This window comes from Rhinolophus sinicus, linkage group LG01 (assembly GCF_036562045.2).
Source record: "Rhinolophus sinicus isolate RSC01 linkage group LG01, ASM3656204v1, whole genome shotgun sequence".
Classification (NCBI taxonomy): Eukaryota; Metazoa; Chordata; class Mammalia; order Chiroptera; family Rhinolophidae; genus Rhinolophus; species Rhinolophus sinicus.
This window is the reverse complement of record NC_133751.1, coordinates 204,868,786-204,889,986: the sequence shown is the minus strand read 5'-3', so window position 1 is coordinate 204,889,986 and position 21,201 is coordinate 204,868,786. Positions and strand designations below refer to the sequence as shown.

Genomic DNA, 21,201 nt, shown 5'->3' with positions numbered 1-21,201 from the left:
TTCAAATGATTCTCCAGGTTGACTGTTCTATAATTTAGTTGTAAGCTTAATGTGTTCACAGAAGAAAGCAGGCAGAGCGTTTATCTACTCCACCATCTTGGATCCTCCTAGAATGAGTTGTATACTCTTGACAATCAGTATTTGGCTCCGCCATTTATTTCCACCCTCACTGCTGTCCCCTCCTGCCATAGATCCCTTCCTGCCATCACGCTGTGCTGTTACAACATCCCAACCATGGGGAGCCTTCACGTCTCTCCATCTGGGCTCTCTGGCCGTGACTGGGCTGGACCAATCTCCTTCTGCCTGCAAGGTCTCCCACTGGGAAGCCTTCCTCAACCTCCCCCACTGCACCTCTCTGGGTCTCCACAGCTTCCTTCATGCTGGTATATATACATACAAATATATGCAGTGGCTCTCCCCTTATTTGAGGTTTCACTTTCTGCAGTTTCAGTTACCTGCAGTCAACCATGGTCTGAAATTATTAAATGAAAAATTCCAGAAATACACAATTCATACGTTTCCATCACACGCTCTGAGTAGTGTGATGAAATTTCCAGCCATTGTGCTTCTCCATCCTGCCTGGGCTGTGACTCAGCCCTTTGTCCAGCATATTCACACTGTAGACATTCCTGGCCCAGTAGTCACTTAGTGGCCTTCTGGGTTATCAGGAAGAGAGAGAGACCACTTTCACAGAACTTTTATTACAGCATATTGTTGTCATTGTTCTATTTTATTATTAGTTAGTGTTGTTAATCTCTTACTGTGCCAAATTTATAAATTAAAGTTATCAGAGGTATGTATGTATAGGGGAAAACAGTATATATAGGGTTCAGGGCTATCTGAGGTTTCAGGCATCCACTGGGGGTCTTGGAACGTGTCCCCACAGACAAGGGGAGACTACTATATATACATATGTACAAAATGTATATACATACATACATGGATGTTCATGTATATAAGCATATATGTTCATGTATATACATTAAACATAGCCTACATTTGTATATGTAAACTGTGAGTACCATACAGGTGAAAATGTTTTGTTTACCTTTATTTAGTCTTTGTACAATTTATCTATGTGGAATATATATACAAATATTAAGCATTGTTCAAAAGCAGATGTGTAAAAATATATAATAGGTATTTAAAATAAATGCATAATTTTATATTGCTACATAAAAATAGAAATAGGCTACAGAGACATGTCAATATACAAATATGTCAGCATACAAATGAATATTCACAAATACATTTTTTCCACATGAAAAACTGAATTTGTCCCACATCAGGAAGGGGAGGATTTGAAATGCTATCTCTGTGTTAAGCTAGATTTCCACAAATACATGTCTATTTCTGAATTCTCTATTTTGTTCTATTAATACATGTCCTTTCTTATGCCAATATCACACTATTTTAATTATAGCTTTATAATGTGTTCTGACACTTGGTAAGATAGTTTCCTTCTCATTTTTTAAAAAATGTCATTGCTATTCTTGCATATTTTCTTTTCCATATAAACGTGATAATCAAGTTCTAATAAATTCCTGCTGGAATTTTGATTGAAATTACATTGGATTTCTAGATTAATTCGGGTGAAAATTGATGTCGTATGAAAGCAAAACTTCCCATCCAGGAACTTTCTATTTGTCTATTTGGATCTTTAGGTTTTCCAGTTCGATGCAGTTGATTTCTTTATGTAGGTATAGCACATTTCTTGGAAGGGTTAATTTAGTGTGTTTGATAGTTTTTGTTGTTATAAATGAGATGCTTTACAAAAATCTTTTTTATAGTGGTAGGTTTCAAAAGTATATACAACTTGAGAGAATAAGGGACTCCTTTGTCCCCAACCCCAACCTTCTACAATTATTAACTCATAACTAGTCTCTTTTTCTCTCTCCCCCACCTCATCCCCCCTCCCTGCTTTGAAGCAAATCCTGGATTAAATTTCATTGACTTTTTCATGTTGATTTTTGGCCTGACAACGTCTTTAATTTTCTTATTAGTTTTAATAACATGTAGTTACTTTACCTCACTTTTTTTTTTTTTTTTTAGGTGGAGTCTCTTTTTATCTCTCCAGTCTTCAACATGTTACCGAACACAAGGTAAGTCATTAATACTTGGTTGCTCCACAAAGAAATTTGTTCCTAATTGTCATGATTACATCTCTCAGGTGGCCATGTGCCCCACTGAGGTCATTCAAACCCCTAGTGTCATGTGACACTGATGGGTAGTTCCTCCCAGTAAACAGCAGGCTTCAACTCATGCTCAGGTTTAGCAGGGCAGTGCCGGCCTCCTATGCTGTTTCACATTCCACAGACAATGCAGCCCTTGGCCATCAGGAAAACATCCAATAGTTTGGACCAGCCTCCCCCCAACCTCTCTGGACTCCCGGGTCTCAGTACTCAGAGATGTGTGCCTTGGGTTCATTCTCGAAGAGCAGCAGCAGCAGCAAAAGTGGGCCAAGGTTCACCTGAGCACAGCCTGGCTAATCATTTATGGAGCGTTTCTACTGCTCAGAACCTGAATCTATTATTCAGCCTTAAAGCCGGAATAAAATATGCAAATGCAGCATGTAGGAAGTGCACACACAGCACACATCATACTTCAGTGTTGGCAACTGCTGGGCCCACCAGAGTTCCAGAAAGAGGGAAATGCTTCATTTCTTCTGCCTGCAAATATATAGAAAGAGATGCAAAACTCAGTTATGGCCCTGGCACATCTTATACAAAAGCTCCAGGCCAATTGTCTATCTGCAGACCTGACCTTCAGAGATGCCCTCATCAGCACACAGCACACACAAGCTCTGCTTCCAGGGAGCTTCAGGGGTCCCCCAAAGAGGTAAACTACGTTCTTTGGTGTCAGTTTCAAATGCAAGGATGTGCCCTTCTCAATCCCATTCCCCTGTAAAATAATCTCTTACGGACACCATCCACACATTAGTATAAACCCCCTTGCGATATTCTTGAACATTTAGGGTTATCTCTTCCTGCTATTTACTGGGTAAAATAGACATGCCTTTACTCTGATGTTGAACTCTGTCAGGTAACTCGCTGAGGAATGCTCTATGCTTGCCTTACTCACCCCGTCAGGATTTTCAGGTCTCATCCATAACACAGCCTGGAGAGTTCTCCCTTTGAAAAGCTGGCACTCCCGACAGCTCCCATGGCATCCTCAACTACAACTTGTCCGTGGTTCTTCTCCGGGCCTGGTGTGGCTTTCTTTGGTTCTTTCATCTGAAATAGAACCAGCTTGGTCATTTGCCCATGCTGGGAAGATTTATCGTCATTTCAAAAGCAGCTGTTGTTTAATGAAAAGAGGGCTGAATCTGAAATCCCCAAATATGAGTTCAGGGCCTGCATGTACATCTTATTATTGGAGCCACCCTGGTGGAGTCAGTTTACACACATCCTAGATTGTTCAGTGGCTGCATCGGTGACATGGGGATAAGAGTTATCTCAGAGTCTTATTGTGGAATCAGACAGGGTGATGAGTGGGGAAGTATCTGACAAGGTGATACCAATGTCACTGGAGACGAATCCAGCTGACAAGCGCTGGAGGAGAGTACTGGTTGTTAAAATGGCGAAGTACTTCGCTGCTCTTCCAAGCCCCCCTTGCCCCACTTCCTGGGGCTCCTCACTGCTCTGAAGGCCCCAAACCCCAGCCTACCCCTCCCTCCCTCCCTGTTTCCTCTGTCTGGTGACCAAAGGGTTAATGCCTGGCGCTAGTCACGACACTCACAATTCTATGCCTTTGGCTCTGAGCAACACACATTTGTTTCCAGCATTAACTAGAGCTTAGCCCCAGTGTTAAAAATTAGAAGATGCAGAAATTGAAATTGGCCACTTAGGTAAATTTCCTCTCCCTCTCTCTGAGAGTATGAAGCACTCCTACCTTCTGGGTAAGAGGAACTGAATATCACAGCCCTGATCTCGTTTGCTCCACTAGAATATTTCGTTTGGTAGAGGAAGGCTAAATTATGTGTTTTGAAATTCCCTGTGGCTGCAATTCAAGGAACTATAATTAAGCCCCAGTAGTATCAAAGCGTCGAAAATATTTTTCTTGCAATTATCCTATGGTTTTTAAACTATTCAGGGTTTTGACTTTTCTGACAGCAGTGTAGATAACACATCAAAACTCTACGCATGCTTGTTAAACAGACAATGAAAGGAGCACATTTTCTTATGTTGAGAGATGTTATATTAGTTTCCTAGGGCAGCTGTAACCAATGACCGAAAACTTGGTGGCTTATAAACAAGGGAAATTGGTTATTTGACAATTTTGGAGGTTGGAAGTCTAAAATCAAGGTGTCAGCAGGGCTGTGCTCCCTCTGCAGGCTCTGGGGAAGGTCCTTTCTCAGCGTCTGGTGGCTTCAGGTGTTCGTTCCTTGGCTTGTGGCAGCGTTACTCCAATGTCTTCACATAACCATTTTGTTCCTGCCTGTCTGTTTCAAATCTTCCCCTGACTTGTTCTTCTCTTAAAAAGACATCTGTCTTTGGACTTAGGGCACCCCCTAAATTCAGGAGGATCTCATCTCGAGGCCCTTAACCTAGTTATATTGCAAATTATTTTTTCAGTTAAGGTTGCATTCACAGATACTGGGAGTTCAGGTTTAGTCGTATCTTGGGGCCACAATGTAATTGACTACAGATATATATTTAAAAACCTGAGGAAAGTACTGAAGGGATTGATAACAGCGGTTATCTGTTTGGAGAGAGAGGTGGGATTCAGGGGGAAAGCAACAGGGAAAGAAAAGACAATTTTATGTCTATTTCATTTTTAAATTATTTAAAGTTTTAAGCCCAGAAAATTGGTTACTTGTTAATATTAGATAAACACATTTAATTTAAAAATAGAAGTTTATCAGTTATGATGGCAGCTTAGATCTTCAATGTAATTAAAGCCTAAAGACAGAATGTGAATTCCTGCCCATTGCGATGAAACATAGCATTAAGATTTTTTTAATAAAAGGAAGTTGGAGATTTTAAAAGTTGGTACTCATTTGTACATATAGCAAGTGAAATATCAGCAAAAAGATGTAGAAAAATAAAATTACACTGGTCTGATTTTCATTATGAGTCCCATTGTCATTTGCTCACGTGTGCACATACGTGCATGGTTGTTTGTACATGCCCAGTCACTGTCTTAATATTTATTGAGCAGCTACTATGTGCCAGCTACCCTCCTAGTCATTTCAATGTAAAATGAACAGAATGAACAATAAGCCCTGCTTAAAGGGAATTTATCATCTCATGTAATCCTTATAACAACACTGAAAGTGGTCATTTATTGAAAACCTCATCTTGCAGATAAGGAAACTGGCTGATGGAGGTTTCTTGCTAAAGGTCAAATAGCTAGAAAACAACAGACCTGTGATTTGAACCAAGAGCTGTCTGACTTCAGAAACATCATCATACTTCACTGCACGAGAGGTCAAATTATAATTATAAAGTTATTTATTGAGTATGGAATTATACTGATGGGAACTTAATAAATTTTTGGAGAAATTTATTTTTGGAGAAATAAATTTCTCGAAAAAATGTATTAGTATTTTTATTTTATAAAGCTTAAAATACATTAAAATAAACATTATAAAATGGAAAATAGAAAAAAACACACCTCTTAGTACTCTAGTCCAGAGACAAATGGCTTGTAAAGAGCTTGTTTTTGTTCTATTTATATAAATGAGTAAATATTTATACTGTCAGAACGTAATCGGGATGTTATTATGGTCATCTTGACATGTACACTGCTAAATATTCTTTTAAAAACAGACTTTTCACTGCCTGAAAAAAATACCATCCAATCCCAATGATGTAATCTATTTACTGATCCTGTATTACTGGACATTTAGGTTGTTCATAATTTTTTTGCTGTTAATAAATAACTCAGGAAGAAAATCCTGCTGTGTGTTTACATAGTTCCATCAGTTGGATAATCTAAGAACTACTGTCATTGATTGCTTCATCTTTATTTGCCTAAGAAGGGAATTGCTGCTTGAACAGATATCACCTCACCTGGAAGTGCTAAGGACATTCACACGCTCTTTTTGAGGGTTAATTTATCTAAACTCCAGATGTCTTTCCTCCTTTTGCTCTAAAACGATAGCATCAATAACAACCATTCACCTTAATTGTGTCAGGCTCCTAGCTGCAAAAAACATAGAATGGTGGCAATTATGCTGAGTAATGAGGGGTACAGTACGAGGGTAAGTGTGGTAATAAGTGAAGTTTCAGCCACATATCCAGACCTCATGTGAAAGGCAGAAACTGTGGTAGAGCTCAGACCACATAGACATGGAAATGGGAGGTCATCAGAAGCTCAGGAAAATTCTAGATAAGTCGGGTTCAGAAGTTTGTGAATTGTCTTGACAGTGTTTTGTTTGTGGCTCAGATATTATTTCCCTCTGCTTCTTCTCTTGGTACTTAGTGACTGATGCTTCTGTCATTGCTACATCTCTGTTTAAATCCCCAACAGAGAGACTGATTGGCCAAGCTAATCTGATCCTTGTCACTGAGGAGCAGGGCCACTGTTGTGAATGTGTGAGACCTGTGTGATACAGGAACCTTGCACTCAGCAGCCCCCGGGCTTGGTTTATGCTCTGCTGCTCAAAATGATTAATAGTAATTTTGAACTTGGGTTTTGTAAGCGAAACCCCGTGGGACAAGGGACCACATGTGTGAGCAGAGGAGGCGCATACAACACTCACGTCCCCATTCACGTATCACCTTTGTGATGCCCCATGAGCACGGAATGGGAGTTCTGAGAGACTCAAAATGAGTACAAGGCAAGTTGTAATCCTCTTACATGTATGACTGTTAAGGGCAGGGAGACAGAGATGACCCCCAAAAGCCATACTTTCCATTAGTTCCAGAACTTGCTTCAAATGCAGGGAGAAGTCAATGGTTTTGTGAGAAACACAAATGACCAGGGAATCCTATCATACCCTTTCTTACTCATGTTATTTCTTTGTATTAGCCAAACATTCAAGCTGAAAAGGGTGGCAAAGAAGGAAAAGACGTAAGTGGGAAACCATTTTTTTCCTTTTAGTCCTTTCTTACTCATCAGTAAGCTGAAAGCAGAGTGTTAGATTATGCGCGTATAAAGAAGTGGAATAAAATCAGTTGAATTCATGTTTTGCAGCATTGTCAATGTTCTGGTAAGAAGCAAATAGATATGCATGAGTGAGCTAGAAAATATAAATTGTGTAATGTTGGATATTCAGCAAATGAATTAAATGCTCTTACATTTGCCTTTATGCAGGAATTGCACAACATAGAGAAGAATGATAAAATTCATGGTACAAATTTTACATTTTATTTTTCCCTTACTTATAATAAAATGACATTAAATAGCAAATAAAAACCTCCAGAGACTGAGGAAGACAGGAAAAAGCTTTAGAGGGAGAATGCCACATGACAGACAATGGAGGCAGAGATTAGAGTGGTGCATCCATATGGAACACCTAGGATGGCCAGCAACACCAGAAGCCAAGAAAAAGGCATGGAAAAGTTTCTTCCTTAGAGCCTTCAGGCGGGAGCATGGCCCTCGTGACAACCTGACTTCTGACTTCTAACCTCCAGAACTATGAGGAAATAAATTTCTGTTGTTTCACATCAAAAAAAAAAAATAAAAGGGAAAACAAAGAAAAAGGAAAAAGCTTTATATTTTATTATATTTAATGACATTTTCTCCCTGCTTTTTGAACAAATGAACCCACATATTTATTTTGAATGAAAATTGTGTAACTCTCTGCCCCAAGTTGTATCACAGGGTTTTCATCACCTTATAGAGCAAAGGGGGGTACGAGGTGGTTGGGGGGCTGGGGGTGTGGCCACCTGTGGTCCAATCAGTTTGTGGGCTAAGGGTCACATGACAGAAAACATGGCTGCCTCTGCATGAACCTGGGGCAACTTCCCTGAGTAGTTTTCCTTAGGAGGAAAGACAATTTTTTTAAAGCAGTAATATTTTGGCAGTCTCCCCCACCTGCCTTCACATGTGGGTGCATTGCTATGTTTTAAACAATATATCTTTCCTCAGCCTATTATGCGTAAGAGTGTCATTTTTAAACTGCTTCTGAGAAACTGTTAAATTGGGCGTCACCTCCCTTTTCATTGGCCTAAACTACACCTTTCATGTACTAGGCTTCACATTGCTTAGACAGTAACGGATTATTTTGAGTAAAGGCAAAAAATGAAATGGTTTGAGGACATTTACACATTTCAGGTGACTCAGCACAGTGAATTATTCCAACAACAGAACGTCCACGTAGTCTCTCTGAAGAAAGATTCTCTTTCATAGGCAGCAGGTTCTGACTTTAGCACTTCCTGAGCACAAAGGACTGAAGCTGCAGAAACCTTCCCTCTCTGGCTCTTTTCCCGGTGTTGCCGCACAGGGCTGCTCCCAGCCTGGGCATCATGACCACCCACATCGGGTTGTGCAAGTCTGTGCATTGGCCCAGGCACCCACCTCCACCCACCTGCACACCTACATACTCCATTCAACCAGAATTGCAATCAGGGACTGTTGATCCAATCTCAAATGCCAGTAACAGAGCAGAAAGCCTAAAGTTTGCTGGGAATGTGGGATTTCCTCTTCCATGAAGTCCCCCAAGAACAAATTTTCTGGAAGACTCACCGTCCCAGAGGCTCCACAGCTCTTGACAACCTCTCCTCTTTCAGGGCAGAAGTGCAAACCGGGACTCACGATTTTCTCCACCAGGTTCCATAGAGAGTTGATCTCACCAGGTGAGGTAATAGAGATATCTGCAGGGGAGGGGAGACCTGGTGACCTCTCTGTAATCCCAAGGTTTGCTTTCCCTGGTTTTCGTAATCTGTCTTCAGCTCTTTGAACTGCATCCAAGCACCTAGCTCATGACATCATAATTGCTCACCCGGGACAAGGGCAGATATCTGATTTTATACCATGAAGTGCAGTGCACCTGGTACCACATAATAGCTCTGCTAAGAGGTACATTACATCAGCTGTGATTCATTTCTGTGATCTGGTTCTAGGCCAGAATCTGATAACATGAACCAAGAACTTCTACTGCTAGAAGATGCCGATTGGAAAAAAACAAAACAGATCTTTGCTTTTCCTTTTGACTTTAGTCTTAAACTATACATACACATATATACTAAATACTGTACATGAGTTTTAAACAACAACAACAAAAGAAGCCAAAACAAAAACAACCCCTCCCCAAACCCTCAAGGGAATAGAATCTAAACTATATTTAATCACGCTGAACTTAGATGGGACTTCAGGGTCACTTGCAAGCTGGGCCAAGCAGCATATGAAATCAGTGAGATAGGCTCTGATGCATTTTAGCTGCCTGAACTTAGGCAAATGATTCAAACTCTCTGGGCTGAAATGTCCTTATTTGTGAAACAAGGATGGCAGTGCCTATCTCAAAAGTTGTTGTGAGGCTTAAAGTAAATAATAAAGGTCCCTTACTCGGTGCCTAGTACACAGTCTGGCTCAATACATGTTGTTTTTTTCCTCCTTTCCGACCATGGAAAATTCTAATGTGATACACAGAGTAGGTTTCTCATGCCTCTGCCTGGCCACCTCTCTCACTGTGTGGCAGCTGGGAGTTGTTGAGATTCACTCCTCTGGGGCTTGGGACATGTATTGATTGCACTCAATCAATTACAGTTACCTATTCCTTTTCCTGCCAGTGTGATTGGTTCTGAACACTGCAGCCCAAAGCCAATCAGCATTTGTTAGTCACCTGACCATGGGGATTGGTTGAGGGGTGGCCCAATCAGCTGAAAGCTCAGTGACTTATTTTTGAACCTCTGGATGTGGGCAAAGCAGCTGAAGCCCTGCTAGAAGCCATCTTGTGACCTTGAGATAAACCAGCTGGAGGACAAAGCCAGAGACAGAAAAAGGTGGAACAGACGAAATCTCCAAGAAACAGGCGGGAGCCCTGCTTTTATAAAACCTGTGCTGGACTTACCATTCTGCCACCCTTCAATGTACAAACTACCTCTCTGAGCTTTCGTAAGAAGAGAGAGCCGTTGGTACTCACCCTGAGGTTTGGATCCAGAACTACAGCTTGGCAAGAATGCAGTTGCATCATGCAGGACCTGTTCCAGCATTTCCAACAACTGAATTTTTTCTAATGGATTTTTGACACCAAACCCTCTACCCTAGCACAAGAGTGAAATTTGAGTTTTAGACAATACTCAGTTGTGTACAGCTGCTTCTATTTTCCCTGATGGTGGGACCTCTTGCAGAACTGATGCACCTCTGTAATCACTCCAGACCATGAGAGTTGGCACAATACTTTTGAGAACATACCATTTAACCCAGTAATCTAATTTCTATGTACATCCCCTGAGACATAGCTCTAAAGAACAAAACCTTTTTGTGTAACTGTTATTGCAGCATTATACATGTACATGTTTTAATGGAAATTATAAAAGCATCACAATTAGTTGTAAACACTCTGGTAGCAGAAAGAGATATAAAGTGAAATATATCAGTACATTCCTGCCATATGACGTTCCTCTCTGATCTACTTCTCAGAGGTAGCCACTGTTAACAGTATTATTCTACCATTTTTATTTACATAAAAGAATATATTGGAGATATTTTTGTAACAGTCCTTATTTGAGTTTTGAAAAGATTTAAGGGAATACTGAAATAATAAGGGGATCCATGAAATCATACTGCTAACAACCAACCAACCAACCAACCAACCAACCAACCAATCAACCAACCAATGAATCTTGAAGCAACTAAATGCCATCAATATGGGACTAGAAAAGTGAATTTGCTATCATCTAATGGAATGCTATACATACCTAAAAATGAATGAAGAAGACCTACATGTACTAAAATGGAAAGATGTCTAAGGTATGCCATTAAGGGAAAAAAGCAAGTTAAAAGTAGCATGTACAATAATATCCCTTTATAGTACAATAATGTAGTATTGTATACTATACTATTACTTAACCTCATGTCCTGCAAACTTGCTATAATCACTTATTAGTTCCAGGAGGATTTTTTTTTTTTTTTTTTTTTTTTGCCTATTCTTTCAGGTTTTCTACATAGATGACTACATCATCATCTACAAACAAAGACAGTTTTATGCCTTTCCTCCCAATCTGTGTACCTTTTATTTCCTTTTCTTGCTTTCTCACATTAATAAATACTTCCAGTCCAGTGTTGAAGAGGAGTGGTGAGGATGGACATACTTGTCTTGTTAGGGTCTTAGTTGGAAAGCTTCTTGTTTTTCACCATTAGGCATGATGATCACTGTAGGGGATTTTTGTAGATAGTCTTTACCAAGTTGAGAAAGTTCCCCTCTATAGAAATAGTATGCTGAGAGTTTCTTAAATCATGAATGTCTGTTGGATCTTGTCAAATGCCTTTTCTGCCTCTGTTGACGTGATCGTGTGATTTTTCTTCTTTAGTCTGTTGATGTTATGGACAAAAAAAAGGGCTCTGTAATAAATCTAAGTGAGAGTATCCTCACAGGGTGAGCTGATCATAAATTCCTAATTAGACAGGTCATGGTGGGTTGTCACGCCCCCTGCCTATAAAAGTTTTATTTTTGCCTTAAGCAAGCCCTGTGCAAGCCCTGTCCATTGTTCTAGGTTAATACACCTTTGAAATGCCTCTTTTTCAGACCCTTCAGAGGGAACACATAATCTTGTTAACCACCCAGTAATCCAATCCCCCTCTTGCTTTCTCCTACCTCTATGTAATCTTCCTTATTTCCTCCTAAATTCCAAATGCATAAAAGAAGCTGTCATGCTCTGGAACATTTGAGATCTTTCTTCCTGGTATGTCATCAGTTTGGCTCAAACAAACTCCTATAAAAATTCTCTACAGGTTTGGACATTCTTACATCAACAATGTGGTGGACTATTGTACTATTCTTTCATTTGCTTTGTGAAAATCAATAAACAGCAACCTCATTTAAAATGGAGTCAGGAGCTAAAAGAAAACTCTCATCCATGTGTCACTCATCACACACAACTGACCCCAATAGGAAGGGAACTACTTTCCATCTCTGACAGGCAGCCACGCTACTTTTCAACCCCAGCAGGAGGAAGAAGAGATTCCTCTTTGCCCAGTAACGGACCAGCCAATGAGAGCCTGACAGAACTCAGCCAATGAAAAATCACTATGTTTTGAACTTTCAGTTTCCTCCAATGAGCTCTTTGTTTACAACCGCTCCTCCCAAGTCCATTAAAGAGCATTCCTCTCCTTTGTTTCTCTGGACATGCACCTGGTTCGGCATTAGACCCCATGGTTAGAATTGCAATTCTTTGTTCTTCCCAGATAAACCCATTTTGCTGGAGAAATATCTGGCTGTCTGTTTAAGGTCAACAGCTTCCATAAGTTGAGGTATTTTTAGATAAGTCTTGATATTTTGGATATTTTTGGAGTATAAGTCTCAGAATTTATGCTCAAGTATTAATTTCTGGGTGTCAGAAGGAATATGGGGAGAGGCTGTCTAGTGCTGCAGCGGTGCTACTCCCTGTTGTTAAAGCAGCTGGTCAGCCTTCCTCCTTTGTCTCTGCAGCGCTGGTACCTGACTGGCTAAGGAACTCTCTGTACATGTGTACAATTTTCAGTAAGTCCAAAGAATCTGGAAGAAATTCAAACAAGATATGTCAGAATCCATGTTGACTCTTGATGATAAACAAGCAGGGACTACTGTTCATTAGATTTAACAAAGATAGAGAAAAAAATTAATAGCTTTATAAAGAAATATTACAAAGAAAATCACTAGCCAAAGCAGCAAACGGCTTCACAAGAAACCAGAGCAAATGTTTTTCAGTGAAATGGAGTTCCGTAAGGAAGTGGAGTAAATGTTGTACGTTCTCTGCTGTGTGTTCCGTAAAACACGCAGGAGGAGGTTGCATCCGTGATCAGTGAGCAGACAGTCAGAGAGAAAGAAGTGATGTGTGGAGATGAAAAACTCAGTGGTGGAATTCTAAATCCTAAATGGAAGCAGACAGTAACAGATTCAATGTCACAGAAAATTGGATCAGTTAAGTAGATGATCGGCATGAGAAATTCTTCTTGTACCTAAAAGTGGACAAAGATATGACAAGGATGAGAAAGTGAAAGTGACAAGAGGAAAAGAAGGGACACAGACGACAGATCAAGGAGACCCCTTGTACATATCAAAAAGTATAGAACAAACGGAAAAGAAGCAGTAAACAAATAGAAACTTTCTTGAGCTTAAGAAAGAATTAGACCTTCGAATTGAAATAGTTCATTAAAAACAAGGCAAAATTAATTAAAAGAGCCCAATATTTAGCCTTAGCATAGTGACACGTTTATATTTCAGGCATAAAGAAAGGACTCATAAGAAACAAACAAAAGAAAAGCAACAGCAACAAAAACAAATGGGGTAACCCCAAAATAACTGAAAATCCCCGTTTCAAGCCTGGCTTCAGACTTCTCCACAGAATCAAAATCCAGAAAGCAATGGAGTAGTGTCCTTAGAATTTTGATAGAAAATGATTGTGACCCAGTTAAACCATCTGCAGAATAGAGGTCAACACATTTGGCAAAAGACTGGCCAAATATTAGAAATATGGAGAAAAAGGGCTCTTTCATTCTGTTTCTTCAGATGTGCAAATTTAAAAGCACCTCTTACCCGTAAAAATATGAGAAAAAAGCCTGATAAACACCAGACAAGAGAAAACGATGACAAAATGGAGAAAATAATGTTTATGTATGCGTATCTGGCAGCAGAGAGAGAAGGCAATCATTTTCCTTTAAAACTCAGGGAAGCTCTCTTTCTTTCTAGACTCCCCAAACATGAGCTTGCCTGACTGTTGAAAGCAATGACAGCAGGTGACATCCTGTACAGAAACAGTCTCAGGAAGCACCCAATGCACCTCCCCTTTCCCAGGTTCCCTGGTGCTGAGGCCGGTCTGCACCTTTGCTGGGGGGAGTCTGACCTGCTGATTCAGCAGTAGGGATGCTTAATTGGAGAGCCGCTGTCTCCTTGCCAGAGAAAGTGAAAGAATCCCACTGGGCTCACCTTATGATTCTGTCCCGCCACCCCAGAGCCACCCAGCCGTGCTCGCGTGCCCACTCTGGGTACCTCTCTTCCACCCTCCAGGGGTGCAGCCTGCCCCTGAAAAGCTATTTGACTCAGTGTTACCCAAATACCCACGGTGGTTTCCAACCTTTTCATCTCCATTCATTTTCTTTCCACACCTGGAATCCCCTCCATCCTCTCAATTTGATGAGTCCCAATTCTCCCCAAGCTCCAGACACCGGCTGTGCTTTGCAGACGCACTGGGCGGGGCCACCACTCCAAGCAGTTGCCTCCCCAGGCTTCTCCTAAACACTGGTCATGAAACAAAGCAGTGCCTGGACATCTTTTCTAAGGGAAAAAGTCCTCAGCTTTTATTCTCAGACTCCTAGTTAGCTTTTCGGTTGTCATCTGTATTTCTTTTCTAATTTCCCATGCAATTGACATGGATGTATTCTAAGCTGGTTTCCCGTGCTTTCAGTCCCACATCTGCCCTGAGGATGCTGGTCAATCCCTGTTTCCTCAGAGCTGGAAGGGGCAGTTCCTGAGGGTTTTGTCCTGCTACATTTTCAAGGTGATGCTGATCTTTTGGGGTGCCCAGGGACAGAGGCTCGCTGCCCTTGCCCTCACACACATGGTCTGTCCAGGCCACCTCTGAGCTGGTTCTCTGATTTTCCCAATACTGTTGGTTTTCCCCTGAGTGTAGGACCCTCCTCTGACCCCCCCACTGCTTTTCTGCACCCTCCCAGAGTGACTTCCTGCCGTGTTCTGTTCGTGGATCCAGTGTGAGCTCACCACACCCTAGGACTCAGTTCAGATCAGCCCACAGAGAGTCAGTCCCTCACTCCAGTGTGACTCTTTTTTCCTGCCCTGATTGTATCTTGAAATCCCCCTGCCTCATGGCCAGACCTCCTCAAGCTGTCCTATCACGATCACCAAGGCCCACCCAGCCGTCCTTTGAGGACGGGGTTTAGGTCATATCTGAAGATCACCCTTTGCCATTGTTTCATGGATGGTTCTTTTTCTCTCCATCTACTTAGTTGTCCAATTTCTAGGCCACATGCTATGTTATTCAGCAGGAAATTGACTTACTGCTTTGCTTGAGGTCACTGGTCCCGAGGGACTGCCCTTTGGCCCTTATCCAGGGACACGGCTGGCACAGAGCTGAATCTCTGTTCAAATCTAGACTCTACTAGCTGGAATGACCTTGGGCAAGACATGGACCTTCTCCGAGCCTCAGTTTTCCTCATCTGTAATAGGAAAATAATAATACCAACTTCTGGGGCTGCTGTGAGAATAAAACGAGATCAAAAGTATAAGAACACAGGAGATACTCTATGACTACCACTTCTCTTTCTTTCCCTGTCGTGTGCCAGGAGCCCACACCTGGCTATTCAGACAGGATCCAGGCATATCAACCTTCAGTTTAAACATAGTCAGATCAACTTTGATGTGAAGCTGTTTTATATTTGTAAAATACTGTTATTTGTAAGGCAGACATAATTACCTTAGTGTGTTTGGCAAATATTATTTTTGCATTTTCGGAGACATATCACTAATACAGTTATGGGGAATCTAAAATGGAAAATTGCCTAGTGGAGAATTTTATGTAATCAGATTCAGAAAGCAAGCAAACTTGGCTCTGGCCTTTCATGCCATTTAAAATGGGACGCCATGAGGTTTATCTAGGGAATTGGCTTGGAAACATTTTATAGTTAAGGAAGATACAGAAATTGGATATATTTAATGGGACGACACATGGATGGTCGTTAAGAGGCAGGGGAGCAGAATGTTTTTGAAATATCATGGAGCTAAAATATGTGACCATCTCAATAAGACACAAACAGTGCAAATGAAGATGGATCTCTGTCCCTCAGCTCTCAGCAGAGTCAGAAGATGGTCAGTGTAAACTGGACATAAAAAGAACAGCTTCAGTCCAGACTCCAGCCGTCATTCCATCATATCTGACTATTAGAAACGACTTTCAAACCACACAGATTGCTCTCAGAGTGCAGTCAGGCCACAGCTATCGACTTCACTCCTGTGGAGATGCTGTTGGCCTTGACGGGACAGATCCAAAGAGGTTTCTAGTACAGTCAGCCTCCTCTGTCTACCCCGGGAAGGAGGCCCTGCTGGGTATAGTGTTTTTCCTGCCTTGCTTCCTTGTCCCTCCCTCCCTCCCTCCCTCCCTCCCTCCCTCCCTCCCTTCCTTCCTTCCTTCCTTCCTTCCTCTGTTTCTCTCTATGTTTCTCTTTCTTTCTGTCCCCCACCCCTTTCTTTTTTGTTTTTAAAGAAGGCTAATAAAACTTGCAAAGGCAAAGTTACTGACATAAAATGGGGCAAATTCCTGTGGATTTGAGACAGAGCCTAAAAGGGGCATCCCTCACTGAGCTTAATTCCCTAATCTACCCAACTCCAAGATGGAGGTGAACGTCACAGTGCATTATTCCCGGACGCCACCTTTATGGGGCAGAGAAAACAGTGCTGTGGCAGCATCAAGGCCACGACACATCGTCAGCACTGCCAAGTGTCTTTTGTTGTTCTGGGCGCCTTTTCTACAGGATGATGGAACAAAGAATAAGAGCTGTCAAATGCCATCTCTGTGCCTGGGAACTGGCACACATCACGACCTTCCCCAGGTGAGTGTTTTAGTCTGAGCTTTTAATGAACTAAGAGAGGGACTTGCGTGAAATCCACTTAGAAGGAGGCCTAGGGTCACCAATCACAGTTTAGAATCCCTGAGTTGGTTCACCGAGCTGGGCAAAGTACTCATCAGGATGGCTAGTGTAGGCCACCCGAGAGCAGCGGTGACCCCACACTGTCCTCGTTACCTGATCTCGTGAGCTAACCCAGATCCTCCCACACAAATGTATTACATCCGAGGCCATAAAAGTTTAAAGGAAGAATTTCATAGAACCCTGAGTAATATCTTGGAAATTTTGTTTTCCTTTCTTTCGTGTAAAATGGCCAGGTTTTCTCTATTTACCAAACATTTCCTGTCAAAACAGATATTAGAGGGGCAAGTCTTATGTTTGCTATAACCCAGAAGAAGTTGATTGTGATTTATCAGCAATACATTGGTGGGACGTGGAGCGGGAGGGCTCTTTTCTGGTACCAGAGAAATATGAAAGTAGCAAAAAGTCACCAGGAAGAGATTTCGACTGTTTTAATCTCGCCAGTTGAGTCAGAAGTACAAGTGAGCACGGAGTCCATTATGCAAAGGCTTCAATTAAAGAGGACCATGAGCCATGTGTATCATGAACAACCTAAGAATGGTGGCAAGCGGAGTCTGGGAACTGGACCACCCGGGAGTGGCACGACCACAGGCTGCTGCTGTTTCTGTAAAAACCCAGTGGGAAAACTTCTGTCAAAGTGGACACATCTGTCTGCAGAATAAATGCCCAGAGGAAAGGTGCCTTCCTGACTCAGGTGTGTCTGTTTTAACCCTTCCTGAGCCCTCAGGTAACCCATCTGAGAATCTGATGACCACTCTGAACCATTTCTCATGAGAACAACAACAACAAAAAACGTACACACGAAACATGCTGCAGATGATTTCAGTGGATTCACGGGTGGCTTCAAGTCCTCGCAAGACTCCCCTAAGCACGACTAACACTAGAATGATGACAGTGTTGTCCCCACGTGACAAACAGGATAAAAGGATTTGGGGTATGTCCACATGAAGGGACAAATGGGCAAAAATCTGTGAAATACTTAAAACTATGACTTTAGTACGCAGAACACAAGGTGGATTACGTCTTTCTTGATGTTGGTTGACTTGGCTTTGGGGGGGCAGGAAGCAAAAAGGATGGGGCATCTGAACCATAACTGCCTTGACACATTGGGTAAGTTCTGTTATGTCTTGAATGGAGCGAAGTAGAAACTGAAGGCTATTCTCCTAGAAAGCACCATAGCAACAATACAAACATGCAGAAATGAATTTCAGGTTAGGAAAAGAATTAGGTGCAATAAATTTGAATAAACCACAGGGGACTGACTGTTGGAACGCTCCACCGAGTTTATCAGGAAGTCAGTAATCTCTGTGGGCACATCACAGGTTTTGAGCGCAGTGAGGTGGTTCGCTGGGCAGGTCACGTAGATGGTTTGCAGGATGTTAAGAAATGATTCGGCTCTGATCAATGTGTCTTTACAGAAAAGAGTTCAACTTGTGTCCCTGGAAGCCATTTGTATCCTAATTGGAAAGATACAATTCATTGCAGCCCAGCCAATCTTATAAATGCTCTGCAGTTTACATTTATTATAAATCCCACAAGAGGTAAATTACCTCGGACTTGGCAACCTCCCCTAGGCGTGTGTCCCCACGTCATGATGAAGAGGCCCTGTTTAGCTTCAAAGGGTCTCGGGTGGATGACAAATGATGTGGTTCTTTTATTAATCAGGTAAATAGGAAAGACTATTTCTAATGGGTAGAATGTAGATTTGTGCAACTAAAAGGGAATGATTTGGTGATGGATTTCTGTTCTAAGTATGTCAAGCCCGGTAATTTCTTAAGGGACCAATAAAGAAGAAGAATATCCAGGAACTGCCATTGTTAATGCATTTTGGCCCAATTATAATAATAATTGTGTTATTTTTTTTTTGTATCAGATTGCTCATGTTTGAAACATAGTACAATTAGAAGCATTGGAGAAAAGGCATATTTCACATGGAATCATAGCCCTTTTTTGGTAAGTTTTTTCTACTAGACACCCATGGAATTCTCCTGTCCTTAACATGTTTAAATAATGAATATATAGTTACACAGTTAATTTGCTTAGACATTCTCTCTCTCTCTCTCTCTCTCTCTCTCTCTCTCTCTCTCAGAAAATCAGGAAAAATAAACACAGAAAACCAACAAAACTTCAGTTATGTCTCCATACCACAATAGAAATGTATTTTAATTAGAACAGAAATGAAAGCTAACATCTTTTTAAACCAGTCCTCTAAACTACGGTTGTTTCATCTGACTTTTCTGTGAAGTTTCTCCTCTCGTGTGTTTCCCAGGCTAATATTTCACATGAGGAAAAAAATACTTCTCTATTGACCATTCCAACCTCATTTTCAAATCTCATGAATCCTTTCAGAGACCCTCCATGCACACATACCAGAAAACATAAGATAGTCTTATTTTCTATCCCCTCTTTGTAACCCAAAAGATGGCATGTTATGCACACTGTTTATCTTGGTTTTTTTCTACTTAAAAAATATATCTTGGAGATGTTTCCATGTCACCTAGAGAGTTTTATCATTTTTATTTACAGCGGTGTACCTGTACTATTCCACAAAATGGATGTATCATTATAAAACCAGTCTCCTATTGGTGAATGTTCTGGTTGTTTCAATGTTTTACTATCACAAACAAAGCTGCAGTGTGTTATTTGACTTCTCTGTGGGCAGGTCTGTCAGATGAATTCCCCAAAGGGATGGATGGACAAAAGGGACCAATTTACTATTTTGATAGGTTGTCAAATTACCATCACATAGAACTGTACAGACTCCCACTCCTGCCTGCTGTGTGTAACAGCCTTTGCTCCTCAAGAAACAACAGGTAACAACAACAGATTGTTATTACACTTTTGAATTCCAGTGTAGTTTTAATTTGCTTTTCTCTTATTATGAGTGAGGTTCAGCGTATTTTCATTGCGTCAACAGCCCCTTTTCTTTTCCATGAAGTATCTGCCATATCTTTCATGTCTCTGTTTTCTTTTCTTTCTTTTTTTTTTTTTTTTGGTCTTATTCTCAATGCTTTCTAAGAGCTCTGTCTATACTAGGGAGCTTGGCCCTTTGCCTGTGATTTCAGTTGTCAATATCTGTTGATGGAATACATTTTCATTGCCTTTGATTCTAAAAATGGAAGTGATTATAGAAACTGGATGGACAAAATGCAGACTGCTGGTCGCTGATGTTTACCCACAGGCTCCATGCTAACCCTCAAAGCCTGTGTTAATTTCCTTGCTTCGTGCTTTCTCCAAAGTTCTCTTGCATTAACTTCTCTTTGACTAGAGTAAAATCGAGTGTTTGTTTATGAGTATTGGAGGATAAGAGCAAAGCAAAATAAAGGACCGCTCTGGTCACCTGTTATGCCGTTTGGTGAGCGAGCCCCTGCAATGTGCCAAACATGCTGTTGTCTTTGCTTCCGCACGAGAAACCAACGACAGTGCAATACAGGGCATGTTTTAATTCCATCTGCGACCTCAGTTCCCCGTTGCCATGCAGGTAACGTCTTCACAAGTTTTAGGAATTAAGACATGGACGTCTTTTGCAGGGAGCATCCTTCTCTCAACAATAATACCTATTGACAGAGAGGTGCTTTTAAAAGAGGATTTACAAGGGCCCCTTGGAGCATGTCTCCTGGTCCTCTCTGTCACAGAGTAGGGGAGACCCAGGGCCCTTTCTAGTGTCTGGGAAACAGGCATTGCTCTTCACTCACATTCTCTTCAGTAGATTCTGGGCACATGAGATGGGTCTAGAAGTGCTTCCCAGATGGTCTCTGGGGACGTCTGAAGGCGTTGAGCTGGGTGATGACGGGGGCTGTGGTGTCCTCCCAGCTCCCAGCTGGCGGAAGCACCTGTTCCAGTGTCCACACCAGGGTGACTTGGAGTATCTGTCAAAAATACTAGAGGCCTACAGATTCGCATGTTTCAGTCAGGGTTTAACAAATCTATATTTTTTAACAGGCTTCAGTTGCTTGTTTCTGAGTAAACCAATGTTCTAGACTGCCGTGCGCCACACGTGAATTCCTGACACTTGGTGGGGACCAGACTATATCCTAATTGGATTTGGATTTGAAGATCTCTCTCTCTCTCTCTCTCTCTCCCTCCCTCCCCCCAAGTCCTGGCTTCTATAATGGTCTTGCTTCCTTACGTCTTCTTACCTCTTCTTAGCTCTTATCTGTCTTTTCCTTAAGGTTGTGAGGTAGGACACGATCACAGAAGTGAGCTTTCTGAATAATTGCTTCTACTCTTGTGGGTATTTGGTTGAAACATCTTTTGTTGTTTTGTATCAAATAGTAGCTACTGTTTTTTTCCAGCACTCTGGCTGGAAACATGGCCATAATAGCCTCTCCCCTATCAAGATGTGGAGGGCTAGTTCTCCCCTCTATGAACTTGGGCTGTCCCCTGTCTCACTTGCAACCAAGAGAATGTGGCGGAAGCAACACTGTGTGACTTCCAAAGCTAGATCGGGAAAAG

At 41.5% G+C, this 21,201-nt stretch overlaps 2 long non-coding RNA genes across 3 annotated transcripts in view; one reads left to right on the top strand and one right to left on the bottom strand.

The window, feature by feature from the left end:
• Positions 1-21,201, top strand: part of LOC109451501 (uncharacterized) — a 64,418-nt gene that overhangs the window by 33,086 nt on the left and 10,131 nt on the right. For both annotated transcript variants that reach the window (XR_012490387.1, XR_012490384.1), the window contains exons 2-4: positions 2,053-2,102; positions 18,620-18,699; positions 19,409-19,559. This is a non-coding gene — a long non-coding RNA (uncharacterized LOC109451501). The remainder of the gene's footprint in view (positions 1-2,052; positions 2,103-18,619; positions 18,700-19,408; positions 19,560-21,201) is intronic.
• Positions 1,034-8,906, bottom strand: LOC109451500 (uncharacterized). Its single transcript, XR_012490368.1, has 3 exons — positions 8,635-8,906; positions 3,082-3,266; positions 1,034-2,669 (listed from the first exon to the last, which is right to left on the bottom strand). It is a non-coding gene; the product is annotated as an uncharacterized LOC109451500 (long non-coding RNA).